This window comes from Balaenoptera borealis, assembly GCF_965194805.1.
Source record: "Balaenoptera borealis genome assembly, chromosome: 17".
Taxonomy (NCBI): domain Eukaryota; kingdom Metazoa; phylum Chordata; class Mammalia; order Artiodactyla; family Balaenopteridae; genus Balaenoptera; species Balaenoptera borealis.
This window is the reverse complement of record NC_138876.1, coordinates 14214876-14227780: the sequence shown is the minus strand read 5'-3', so window position 1 is coordinate 14227780 and position 12905 is coordinate 14214876. Positions and strand designations below refer to the sequence as shown.

Here is a 12905-nt window from a genome sequence, read left to right as displayed (position 1 = left end):
AAGTCCTTGCTCTGCTACTGTGTGTCCTTAGGCAGGTGACTTAACTGTTCTGTGCCCCACTTTCCTCATCTATAAATGGGGATGATATAATAATAGCATCTTGCTCATAGCTGATATAATAAATAAGCTAATATATGTAAAATTGAAAGAAGGATGCCTGGTACATAATGAGTTCTCAATAAGTGCTAGGTATCATTATATAAAGTGATTATCATAGCATGTTATCATAAATTAATTACAGCCAGAGCTCAAGAAAGTGTAGTTGTCATTCACTATCATCATTACTTTCTTTCCAGAGAGCTGAAGTGAATTTGGATAAAAGCTGGGGCCAGAAGGTGCATTGGAGAGAAGAAAACCTGAAGTTAGGAACAAACAATCCTAAACTTTGTATGGAACCACAAAAGACCCTGAATAGTCAAAGCAATCTTGAGAAAGAAGAACAAAGCTGGAGGCATAATGCCCCTGATCTCAAACTATATTACAAAGCTATAGTAACTAAAAGAGTATGGTAATTAGCATAAAAACAGATACATAGATCCATGGAACAGAACAAAGAGCATAGGAATAAACCCACGCGTATATGGCCAATAAATTTTTGACATGGGAACCAAAAATATACAATGGGGAAAGGACAGTCTTTTCAATAAGTGGTTTTGGGAAAATTGGATGGCCACATGCAAAAGAATGAAACTGGACCACTATCTTACACCATATACAAAAATTAACTCAAAATGGATTAAAGACTTGAATGTAAGACCTGAAACTATAAAATTCCTAGAAGAAAACATGGGGGTAAGATCCTTTGAAATAGGTCTTGGTGATAATTATTTGTGTCTGACACTAAAAGCAAAAGCAACAAAAGCAAAAATAAACAAGTAGGACTACATCAACTTAAAAGCTTCTGCACAGCAAGGAAATCATCAACAAAATGAAAAGGCAGCCTATGGAATGGGAGAAAGTAATTGCAAACCATATGTCTCTTAAGGGGCGAGTATGCAAAATATATAAAGAACTCATACAATTAAGTAGCAAAACCCCAAACAATCTGATTAAAAAATAGTCAGACGCCCTGAATAGACATTTTCCCAAAGAAGACATACAATGGCCAACAGATACATGAAAAGATGCTCAACGTCACTAATCATCAGGGAAATGCAAATTGAAACCCCAGTGAGATATCACCTTGCATCTATTAGAATGGTTATTATCAAGAACACAAGAGGGAGTTCCCTGGTGGTCCAGTGGTTAAGACTTCGTGCTCCCAATGCAAGGGGCCCAGGTTTGATCCCTGGTCAGGGAACTAGATACAGCATGCTGCAAGTAAGAGCCCACATGCTGCAACTAAAAGATCCCACACGCCACAATGAAGATCTCACACGAGGCAATGAAGATCCTGTGTGCTGCAACTAAGACCCAGCACAGCCAAATAAATAAATAAATATTAAAAAGAAAAGAAGACAAGAAATAAGTGTTGGTGAGGATATAGAGAAAAGGGAACCCTAGTACACCATTGATGGGAATGTAAACTGGTGTAACTACTATGGAAAACAATATGGAGGTTCCTAGAAAAATTAAAAATAGAACTACCATATGATCCAGCAATTCTACTTCTGGGTATTTACCTGAAGAAAATAAAAATACTAATTTTAAAAGATATATGCACCCCCATGTTCATTGCAGCATTGTTTACAATAGCCAAGATATGAAAACAAAGTGTCCATTGATGGATAAGTGGATAGAGAATAAGTCACGCACGCACACACACACACACACACACAAAATGGAATATTAGCCATAAAAAGAATGAAATTTTGCCATTTGCGATACCATGGATGAACCTCAAGGGCATTATAAGTGAAATAAGTCAGACAAAGAAAGACAAATACTGAATAATCTCTCTTATATATGGTATCTAAAAAACAAATAAACAAAACCCAAAACAAACAAAGCTCAAAGACGCAGAGAACAGATTGGGAGTTGCAAGAGGTGGGTGGTGAGAGAGATGGGTAAACTGGTTTTTTTTAGTTTAAATACATTGAATAAAAAAAAATCTGTAGTCAGGAAGACTGTGGAAGTCAGACTTTGGGGTTCCTTTATAATTCTGCTTGGTTTTGTCCAAAGCAGAGGGGCACTTTGCGATTAGCTGGATAGTGGGAGAAAGACAAGGGGGACAGTCTGCCTTAGAGAAGACTGGAGTTCCAGGGTGATCCCATTTATCTGTCTGCAAAGATGGAACGACTTCGCAGAGTGCCCAATCCATACTGCGCACAGAAGAGCCTGGAGATACTTCAGCAGTCTGCCCGGCCCCACGGCAGAACCAACCGTTGAGGTTCAGATGAGAGTTTTCACGCATACGTTTGTCCGAACAACACGCAATATCTATGGGGCAATAGCTGAAAATTGGAGAGGTTTTTTTCTGTGGTTGTTGCTGGTGGACATGTTTCCCTTACAGACATGCTGTTTGTAGGGTCTGAGGTTCTGGTTTGTGACTCTTGTGTGCATAAGCCTGACAGCTGGGCTTGAGGTTAACCTAATTTCTTTAACTAGAATGTCCTAATAGAATGATTCTCACCCCCGGATGCAAATTTGAATCACATGAAAAGCTTTAAAAAAATAATGGCGCTTGGGCCCCATGCCAGACCAATTGAGTCTGAATGGCCATGGGTAGGTCCAGGCATTGCATGGTTTGAAAGCTCCCCGGGTGGTTCCAATGTGCATTGAGGGTTGAAAAGCCACTGTTCCAGTTCATCTGCTGCTCTGAATTGATTTTTTTTCCTGCTTCCTTTCATCTTGAACTACCTGCCCCTCCCCACCCCACCCTGCCCCATCTCACTCCATTCCATTTTTTCCCTTTTATGTTCCACTCCACTCCACTTTATTTTATTGTGATCCATTCTACTTGAATACATTCCAATGAGATTGATTGGTTGAATGATTCAATCATACAAAAATTATTTATGGAAGGCCTACCGTATACCTGCTACTAGACTAGGAAGGGCAGACAACAGCAGGAAGCAGGAAAGGACAAGGTTCCTGCTCTCATGGGATTAGAAAGGGAAATAAGCCAATAAATAGAGGATATTTACAGATGGAGATTAAAAAAAAATTAGGGAAGAGGGTGTGAGAGTGATGGGTGGTCAGAGAAGGTGACACTTGAGCAGAGACCTGAATGAAATGAGAAAGCTGCCATAAGGTTAAAGAAAGTTCTAGAAAAAGAAAAGAAACGAAGGCCTGAGAAGGGAACACATTCCCTTCCAGTTCATTCGATTCCACACATTACATTTCATTCTTTTATTTATTATCTACCCTATTCCAATCCTTTAAATGCTCCCCTAGTTTATTATTTCAGTCCTAATTCATTTCTTTTTTTTTTTTTTTTTTCTAATTCATTTCTTTTGACTTGGCTTAACCAACTGGGTTACTAGTCTAATATCAGGTAACAGGTAGAGATGCAATAATTGCTAATTTGGAGGTCAGCCAGTGGAGATGGTTCTGTCTCACTGCAGGGCTCAGCTCAAGTCTGGACAGATGTTCTGCCTGACAACCAGGTTCAGGTTTAGAAAGAAATTAGAAATTGGTTGCCTCAGATACACTTCCCCATGTGTAGCCTGCTGATCTCATGAATTTTTTGTGTCATGATATACTCCAAATATAGGGCCTTAGTAGACATCATAAACCCATTTGGATTCAAAATACGTGCCTCATTTTCTCACCTGCCACAGTGTCTGAAATTGCCTTCTTTGGGTCACTTAGTGGGAGGCTTTCTAGAGATGAGCAGGTTTAATGGGGTTCAGGGGTCCAGTTAGTCTAGTAGAGTCCCTTGGGATCTTGCATAGACTGGGATCCTGAGGGAATGGGACATAGGGCAGGTGTGTTAGTCTGCTCAGGCGACCATAACAAAATACCATAGACTGGGTGACTTAAGCAATAGACACTAACTTCTCACAGTTCTGGAGGCTGGAAGTCGAAGATCAAGGTGCTGGCAGATTTGGGGTCTGGTGGGGGCTCTCTTCCTGGCTTGCTGATGGCAGCCTTCTCACCGTGTCCTCACACAGCAGGAAGAGAGACAGAGAGCTTTGGTCTCTTCAACTCGTCTTACAAGCACACTAATCTCATCGGGGAGGCCTCATGACCTCATGTGAACCTACTCACCTCCCCAAGGTCTCACCTCCAAATACCATTACATTGGGGATTAGGACTTCAACATATGAATTTTGGGGGAAACATAAACATTTAGTCCATAACAAAAGGCAAGATTTGATTAGAGAGAAGAAAGACCTAAGACCTGGTAAAGTAGGGGACATATCCCAGGATAGTATGAGGGCCCTGAGGCTGTGGACATGGGATGAACAGGGAAGGCCAAGGCCACACATGGTACATCAGTGTTCTACCGAGGGCCAGGCTGATACCTTGTGTGGCAATTTTAAGACAAGTCTGCAAACTCATTGATATACATCCCATTGAGAGGTGAGGTTTATGTTTCTCCCTGCCCCATATCTTAAATCTGAGCTGGCCTTAGTGACTCACTTGTAAGCAGTAGAATGCAGTAGAGGTTTTGCCACATGATTTCCAAGGCTAGGTCATAAAAGCCCATGGAGCTTCTGCCTGGTTCTCTTGGGTCATTTGCTCTGGAGGAAGCCAGCTGGTATGTAAAAAGTCTGAGACTGCCACGCTGGAGAGACACATCTGAGCACCTAGCCCAAAACCAGCCTCGACTACCAGCCATCTTGGACTGAGTCTGGATGTGACTGAGCAACCCGGGATGTCCAACCCCACCAAGCCTTCAGATGACTGTAACCCTAGCCGGCATTGACTCCACTCTCATGAGGGACCTGAAGCAAGAACCGCCCAGTCAAGCCATTGCTGGGTTCTCAACCCACAAAATCATGAGCAAGATAAAATGGCGGTTCTTTTATACCACAGAGTGTTGGGGTAATTTATTTCATAGCAATAGTAACCAGAACACCTTGTACCTCGCCAGCTCTCTGTGGCCCACGGTGATGGACCAAACATCCAGAAAAATGACAATAGCAGCACACAACAGGCTGCCCCAGGTAGTTGGAAGGGAGAGGGAAGAATAAAAAGGGGCTTATAGACAGATGCAAACTATTATATATAGAATGGATAAACAACAAGGTCCTACTGTATAGCACAGGAACTGTATTCAATATCCTGTGATAAAACATAATGGAAAAGAGTATAAAAAGGAATGTATATATATGTATAACTGAATCACTTTGCTATACAGCAGAAATTAGCACAACATTGTAAATCAGCTATACTTCAACTATACTTCAATAATATAACTATACTTATAGAAAAAAGAACTTGTAGACTTGGAAATGATTTTAGAAATTAACTTGTCCGACACCTTTCCTTTGAGAGGCTGACAGGAAGTGACTTGCCCCAGGTCACCAGGATTGCAGGTGAGAGATCTAAGGACTGGAAACCAAGTTCCCACATCCAGACTCCTACTTTCCTTCTTCAGATTTTCTGGGTCAATACAGGGCTTTGGGGATAAGGGGAGGTGGTTGGTTCTGGTTTCCCTGGAACGAGTTTGGATGTCACTAAATGAAACACTATCCTATACCTCCCTGGAAGTGACCCCTCTTGGAATTCTTTGCCTAGAATGTTCCCCCTCTGTCCATCCCTGCATATCTGGATCTTCCCAGGCCATCTTCTTTCTGATGCATTCAATGATTTGATATATAAATATTCGTAAGGCACTTCTTATATGCCAAGATCTGTATTGGGGTCTGGAGTTCGCTTGCGGAGCAAGGTAAACATGGACCCTGCCCTCAGGAGCCACCCTGACCTCCCCACTTGGAAAAAACAGCTCACATCTGAAACTCCAGGCCTGTTGTTTCACTCTGCGTAGAACACCACCCCTCTGTGTAATAACTGGATTCGTGACTCATCTCTGGAATCGAAGCTCCTCCAGGGCAGGATTAGTGCCGGTTGGTGGATGTCTCTTCTAAAGCATGTGGCTCAGTACCTGACCCAGCTGCCCTGGCCGCTCTGTAAGGTAGTGAGTTCCCTGTCACTATCAGAGTGTGGGTGGGAGGACTAGGGTATCAGAGGATTAGACAGGGGAGCCTCATCCCTCTAGTGGAGAGTCTTGGTTCCTTATGTGATATTGTAATGGCACCTGCCATTTACTGAATGCTCACTGTGTCCTGGTGTGGTGCTTTGGGGTTTATATACATTTAATCCTCACATCCAGGAGGTGGTATTGTTTTAATACCCACACCTGCCCCAGCTGGGAAGTTGCTCCATCAGCCAGGCCTCTCATTATTTTAGGATGTGTTGATTCATTTATTTCCATTCTTCAAGTACAAGCGCATTGACGTGTTTCCAAAATTGGATGCAGGGCAGGTGGTTGTAACAGGAGCCGGAAGATGAGAGAGGAGAGGAGAGGACAGCTCTTTCTCTGCCTTTTCAAGTTGTGGGTCACAGAACATCAAAGCAGGCAGAGTCTCCTTAGATGTCACCTGATCCAGCCCCCTAATTTTATAGATGAGAAAACTGAGGCCCAGAGAGGGGAAGGGAAGCCACGATGGTCCCTCTCCTTCAGCTGGGTTCTGTTGGGAAGTGAAGGGGCACGGGCTACTGTGGTCAATAAAGGTGCCCCCCACAAGGTCTTCCTCCACCCCCAGAGAAAGGAAGGTTTAGGGCAAGGCAACTATGCTGCCGTCTGGGACTCACACACACACACACCACAGCCTCATGCAAGAAGGAACAAGATTGGGCTTTCCAAACCAGTGCAAGTTAGGCTTCTGCAGCCAAAGCAGAGGGCAGAGTCACGGAAAAGATGCACAGTTCTTACTCAGACTAGAAACATTGGCAATGCCCCTGGCTGGCGTTCTCAGCCCGTTTGGAGCCAGAACTTCAGGGTGAGAGTAATAGGGAGCTTTTTCCTGGGCTGCTGTTGGCAAGGCATGTGGGCAAGTCACAGGCAGAATTGGCCCCCAAATAAATAAGACCAGGTTGCCTGGGCTTGAGCAAACCCACAGTAAGAAGGATCCGTAGAACATCTGAGCTGGAGGGAGCCTTGAGAACATCTTACTCAGTGGTTCCCAAAATGGGTGGGTTCCACGGCACCTTAGGTGTTCCCATCCCCTTCAACTGGGGCAGATCTGCTGCAGGGATATACATTGTGATTCTCCTACTAAGGTTTGCCATAAACTCCATGCAGCATTTTTTTCCCCTTAGATTTGCCCTAATACCATAGGGTCTGCCAGGGCTTAACGCTCAAGTATTGTAACTGTGTGTACAGTAACCAGAATCTGCTGCATAGCACTTCTTTGCTCCAGGCTCCATTCAAAGTTGGCGGTCTTCTGTGTCACTTAGAAATTGGTTTGGAGCATTATTCTCTTAAAAAATATATAACTAAATAAGATCTACTGCAAATAATGAAAAGTGTAGTACAGATACATCAAACATAAATTATAGCCACAACATTTTCCTTGTGAAAAATACAACTCTTAGGGAAATAAAATGTACAATTGAAAAATTTTCCAAAGGAAAGACACCTTAAAGGAAAATACTTTTCTTTGAGATAGGGAAAAGTGTATGTCATTGCTTTTTCATCAAGATGTAATCTGACACAAAAAGCAGTCATAGAATTGCACCAATTCCATATCCATTTTCCTGAACATGTTAAGAATAAAAGGAGTTTATACAGCAGAACACACTTTCTGAATTTTACATTTTAAATTGATGGTATTCGCCTACAAAATGTCACATCACACCAGATCTGTTTACAGACTGTACAATACTTTTCGTTTTGTGGCCAGACATGAATGTGAACATATGGTTTCTGCCACCTCTCTCTCATTCTGGTGTTCGTCAGAGTCAGGAAAAAATAATGAAGTCACTGAAGTGTTATCTCTCTAGCAATAAAGAAGAAAATATATTTAGTGCATGCTTCATCATTTGTCAAGAAACATTTCTGAAAAATAAAACTCATTTACCCAGTGGTTTACAAAATAGAAAAAGTATTCACTAGGAAATGCTAAATCCTAATGAATGATTAGCTGAATATGCTCACTCCAGAACCTGAAGAGGCTTTCCAGGTGTTGTGCTTTTGTCTTAGTGGTGTGGGGTGCCAGGTACCATAATTTACCCTTCACTTTGGAGGGGATGCCCTGGCCTTTCCCAGAACCCATTAAAACGGATGTGGCAGGACCCTGCATCTTCGTGGGTTTTATCTCCCATCCTCTGGAGTGCTTGTGTCTTACAGAGACCTCCAAGGTACTTGCCACTTCTTACTCATCACTTACTGATTAACAGGAAGTCATTAATGGGGTTGACCAATGTGCCGTTCTGTGGAACGTCCAGATGGTCCAAACTGCTACGACAGAGCGTAGAAGAGTCAACGTAGCCCTAGGGGAAGACTGTCCATGTAGAGTGTTGTCCATTCTACACGAGTGAGAGCTGCTCCCGGTTCACCTTCCTGAGATACATTCGAAGGAATACCTTCATCAGCTCAGCTCAGTGGCCACACTCCAGCCCAGGCTGTTACCCTGCTCAGTAGAGATACTGCATACAACACAGCAATTCCAATCAGAGCTACTACTTGGTTGTGACAGCCTCTAAATCCTTCTAGGGTATTTTTACCCCAAATTAAATGGAGCTATGGTGGGAACTACCATCTCTATATCCTTTAGATCTGTAAGGGTGGCATTAATCTTTCCCTGATACAATAGTGATTTTGATTTACTCTCTTAGCTGGTGGGGGTAGAGTTGGGGGGGGGTGTGGAGGCAGTTCCAGAAGTTTCTACCTGCCCTTCCCCTGCTATGACTGTTCTGACTCACAGACCAAGGAAACTCTACGGAAGTTCTGCCAACTATCAAGTATGTCCATCCTGGTTGTATATTTAGGGACTGATGAAATGACCACTGGGTGGTAGGTCTGAGTCTGGACTCCATTTCTTACCTGGCCCCCTGGACCTTCTCATTCTAACAGGGGCCAAGGTAATATTTTGTATGAACTCAGACCTTAAATCCAACAGTCCTTAAAATTCCTGGATATTTTCCTTTCTGGAGTGAAACCCTGGAGGTCACTTTGACATGGCGGTGCAGGGTTCTTCTTCCTGGGGGGCTGGTCTTTCCTTCAGTCAAGAGATTCCGTGTCTGAAAATGGGCTCAGGTCTGGGAACTTGGCAAGAGATCCTGATTCTTGATTTTTTCTGATTGCATAGATTGAGCAATTGCTCATCTAACTTGTCTTTAGGGATGTCGTGTTCTATTAATCATTTCCATGGCTGTCTGTGGGTCAGGCCCTAGCTTCCTGTGACTTTTGCTGCTCCTTACAAGATTTGCACTCATCTCCCTTCTGATGGCTAAGTGCCATCTGGCATCTATTATTTCGGGATCCTGTCATTCCCGTTCCTTTTGGGGAAGCCTAGCAGACCCAGTGTTTTCTGGCTGAATAAGGTTATAACTTGGCCTTAGATATGGGTTTGGCAGTCAGGAGGTAAGGTGGGCATCTAACTGAGTGGGAGATGGGGGCATATGTTTTCTTGCAGCACAGAGAAGGGGAGATAACTTTCTGCAAACTTTTAAAGCCAAGCAGGAGTGCTTGTATTTACTAGGAGTCCTGGACCACTTCTGCAGGCTTAGAGAATTCTGGAGAGTCTGGGGACCCCAAGGTTCTTGAGTGCATCCACATTCATGTTCCTATTCCAGGTCTCAGGGCCCCACTTCTTTCGAATGAAAGCTCTGACCTTGGCATAAGAGAATTGCCAGGGTTGAGACTTTTCTGGTGCTCTGTTGCCCTTATAATGAAGACCCGGGCCTGAGTCTCAGCCTTTTCTATCTTCTGACTGCAGGAGATGAAGGCTCTTTAGATGTTGCCAAAGAGGCCCTCTGACGTTGACATTTTGGAGAGCCAACCAATTTTATTGTCCTTATAATTAATACCTTATCTAAACCTCCCCAAAGCCTGAGATTTTGCACCTATGAGTTCATTGCCTTCCGCAGGTAACCCATCCCAGTTTGCCACCACTGAAAAGCTTCATGTTTCCACTGTTACATCACCCCAAGGGCTGTGCTTACTCAACTTACTCCCAACCTGTCCCAGGGCCGGAGCACTCATTGTCAGCCAGTTGGTGAATGGGTGAATCAAAGTCCCATTTTAATCTGCTTCTTTAGACCACCCACTTCTGGTATCAACTCTCTAAAGCCAGACACTCTGGGAAATCGATTCTGGGACAGAAATTTGAATTCAGGGTGTTTCACGGGGAGTGCTTTGGGGACCAACACCTACAGGGATGAAGCATATAGGATTGGCAGAGGGAGACGTTGAGTTCTGGTGCAGTTGCCAGGGAGGCCTCAGCCGGTCCCATGGGGAACTCTGAAGCTGAGCTGGCCCTGCAGAGTTGTCCCAAATTAAGGCCTCGGAGGTTCTCCATTGACCAGCATTGGGCTGCTCACAGGATGGGGTGATAACTCCGGGTGAGGCAGTACCCTTCAATGAAGAACAATTTCTGGGGAGGGGTGATTCCTGGGTGAGTGAGGGCCTCAGTCCTAAAGGGTGGTTTGGGCAGAGACCATAGCGTCCACTACAGCAGTGGTTCTCAGCGTCCACTACGGCAGCGGTTCTCAGCGTCCACTACGGCAGTGGTTCTCAAAGTGTGGTCCCCAAACCAGCCTCATCAGCATCACCTGGGAACTTGTTAGAGATGCGAAATCTCTGGCCCTACCCTAGACCTGCTGACTCAGAAATTCTGGGTATAAGACCCGGCAGCCTGTGTTTTAATAATCCCTCCCAGTTAGTTTGATGCAGTGGAAGTTTGAGTTCCATGGTACCACAGGCAGCAGGATCCAGCAGGCCATTTATCAAGAAATAATCCTTCTGCCCTAGTTCAGTTTCAAAGGACATTCCAAGAGGCACATCTGATGATGGGAAGTAGCTATAGAGCAATATCTTTGTATAAATGTTTTCCTTGATCTACTTTTTAAAATGTGTTCATATGTTTCTCAATGGACTGATCCATGAGGGCAACTGACTCATTTGTTGCCTCACCTGCTTGGGCCCTGAGGTGTTTCCCAAAGAAAGTTCCAGCAATTTTCAGGAAGAACCTGGGTCCTGAGCAGCTTAGGTGTCTAGGAATATTGACGTAAATTTGAAGCATTTGCCAGTGGCAACGTAAATCAGAAGCATTTCCACTGAAGCAACAGACCAGTAGAAAGGGTGTGGGCTTTGGCATCAGGAGAACCTGGGTTTAGAGCCTGGTGGACCCTAGGGGACCATGTTTCCTTTCTTGTCTGTGAAAAAATGGAGTTGATGTGAAGAGAAAGAGGACACCACACGCAGTAAGTGCTAAACATGTGAGCTCCACGTTCATTTCCAGCATCCCGTGTTCTAGTTTCTGCTCTGCCATAGCCACTCAGTGTGATCTTGGGCACATGCCTTCCCATCTCTGGGCTGTCCCCCCATCGACAGAGCAGAGGGCGTTGATCTATTCAAGTGCCTATGAGTGGGAGTCCTGTTGGTCACCCTTGTCCTCCCGGCATTCGGGACCAGGAAGGGAAGAGTCCTCCAGGGTGTTGAAAATCTCCCTTTGAATACAGTCCTAGCTTCTGCCCTGGCCTAGGAGGCCCCGCCTTCGTGATCTGGAGTCTGGAAGCTTCTCAGAACTGCCCTCCTCCTCGTTCTATGTGCTCCAGACACACTGTCCCTTCCTGTCTTTGAGCAAGCCAGCCTTTCCCCCATTTTATAGCCTCTGCATTTCCAGCCCCCTCTTCTGGAACATTCCACACCAGTTCCTTGCATGGTTGGCTCCTTCTCATCTTCTGGGCCTCTGCTCATTGTCACCTCCTCAGAGAAACCTTCCCTAATCTCCCCACTAACTCAGTACCCTCTCCCCTGCCTCAGTTACTATGGCACCGGCCCATCTGTTTCCCGCAAAGCATTTTTCACAACCTGAAGCTCTCTTGCTTTGTTTTGTTGTGAGTTTACTCGGCTATCAGCTGTGCTGTCCACTCGAATGTACAGCTCTGTGAGGCTGGAAACTCTGGTCCGGCCTGACTCATGACAGTGTCTCCAGCTGTGACCCTAGCACACAGTCAGCACTCAAAAAATATTTTTGAATGGGTGAGGGAGTGGAGATGTTCCTGGGAACTCAGCCTGGCTCTTCTCTCTCTCTGTTTCTCTGTCTCTCCTTGACCAGCCCGCCTTGGCTCTCCTCACCGAGAAATGGGTTTCAACAGGCAGGCCCGTTTCCTCACGTCACCACATTGCTGCACCTGTGGCTTTTGCCATCCAGCCTCAGGAACTGACGGGAGGTGCTGGATGGGCCGGGCCTGGCTCTGCTGTCTTGGGGGCCCTCTCCCAGCTCCTCAGGTCTCAGAGGCCAGGGGAGAGAGAGCCAAGCAAAAAAGGGGCTGGACTTGGCTTTGCCCGCCAACAAACCAGCAAACACACATACAGCATCTGGTTTTGAATTTCAGTGAGGATATGTCAGCAGAGCCCAGGTTACGCCAGTCTGGGGTGGGTAGGGAGGGAGATGGAGGGGGGTTATGTCACTGGTGAGGTGTGGTGGTGTAACATATGGTGACAACATCAGCTGAGCCCGGATGTGGTGTCAACAAACACAGCACGAGCAGCGCTGCTGGCCGGGAGGTGGGGAAGTGTTGGGTGACCCCTCAGGGAAGGGAAGAGAAATGGTACTTTCCTGGGCAGGTCGACCAGATGCCAGGTGCTTTCACATGAGAATTCCATGAGGATTCTTACGTCGGCCAGGCAGGGCTCATATTCCTGATGCCACTTTTGTGGGTAAGGAAATTGAGTTTATTGAAGAAACATGTCCAAGATCATTTGACCTGGGTATAGAGGGGGGAGCAGAGGTAGTTCTGTTAGACCCTCAACCCAGCTTCGTTCCCCTCTTCTTAGGGGCTCT

General features: G+C 45.2%; 1 long non-coding RNA gene across 1 annotated transcript in view; it reads left to right on the top strand.

Moving 5' to 3' along the window:
• Nucleotides 1–3366, top strand: part of LOC309614576 — a 50447-nt gene extending 47081 nt beyond the window's left edge. The window contains exon 3 of the long non-coding RNA XR_014236290.1: nucleotides 297–3366. This is a non-coding gene — a long non-coding RNA (uncharacterized lncRNA). The remainder of the gene's footprint in view (nucleotides 1–296) is intronic.
• The last annotated feature ends 9539 nt before the right edge of the window (nucleotides 3367–12905 follow it).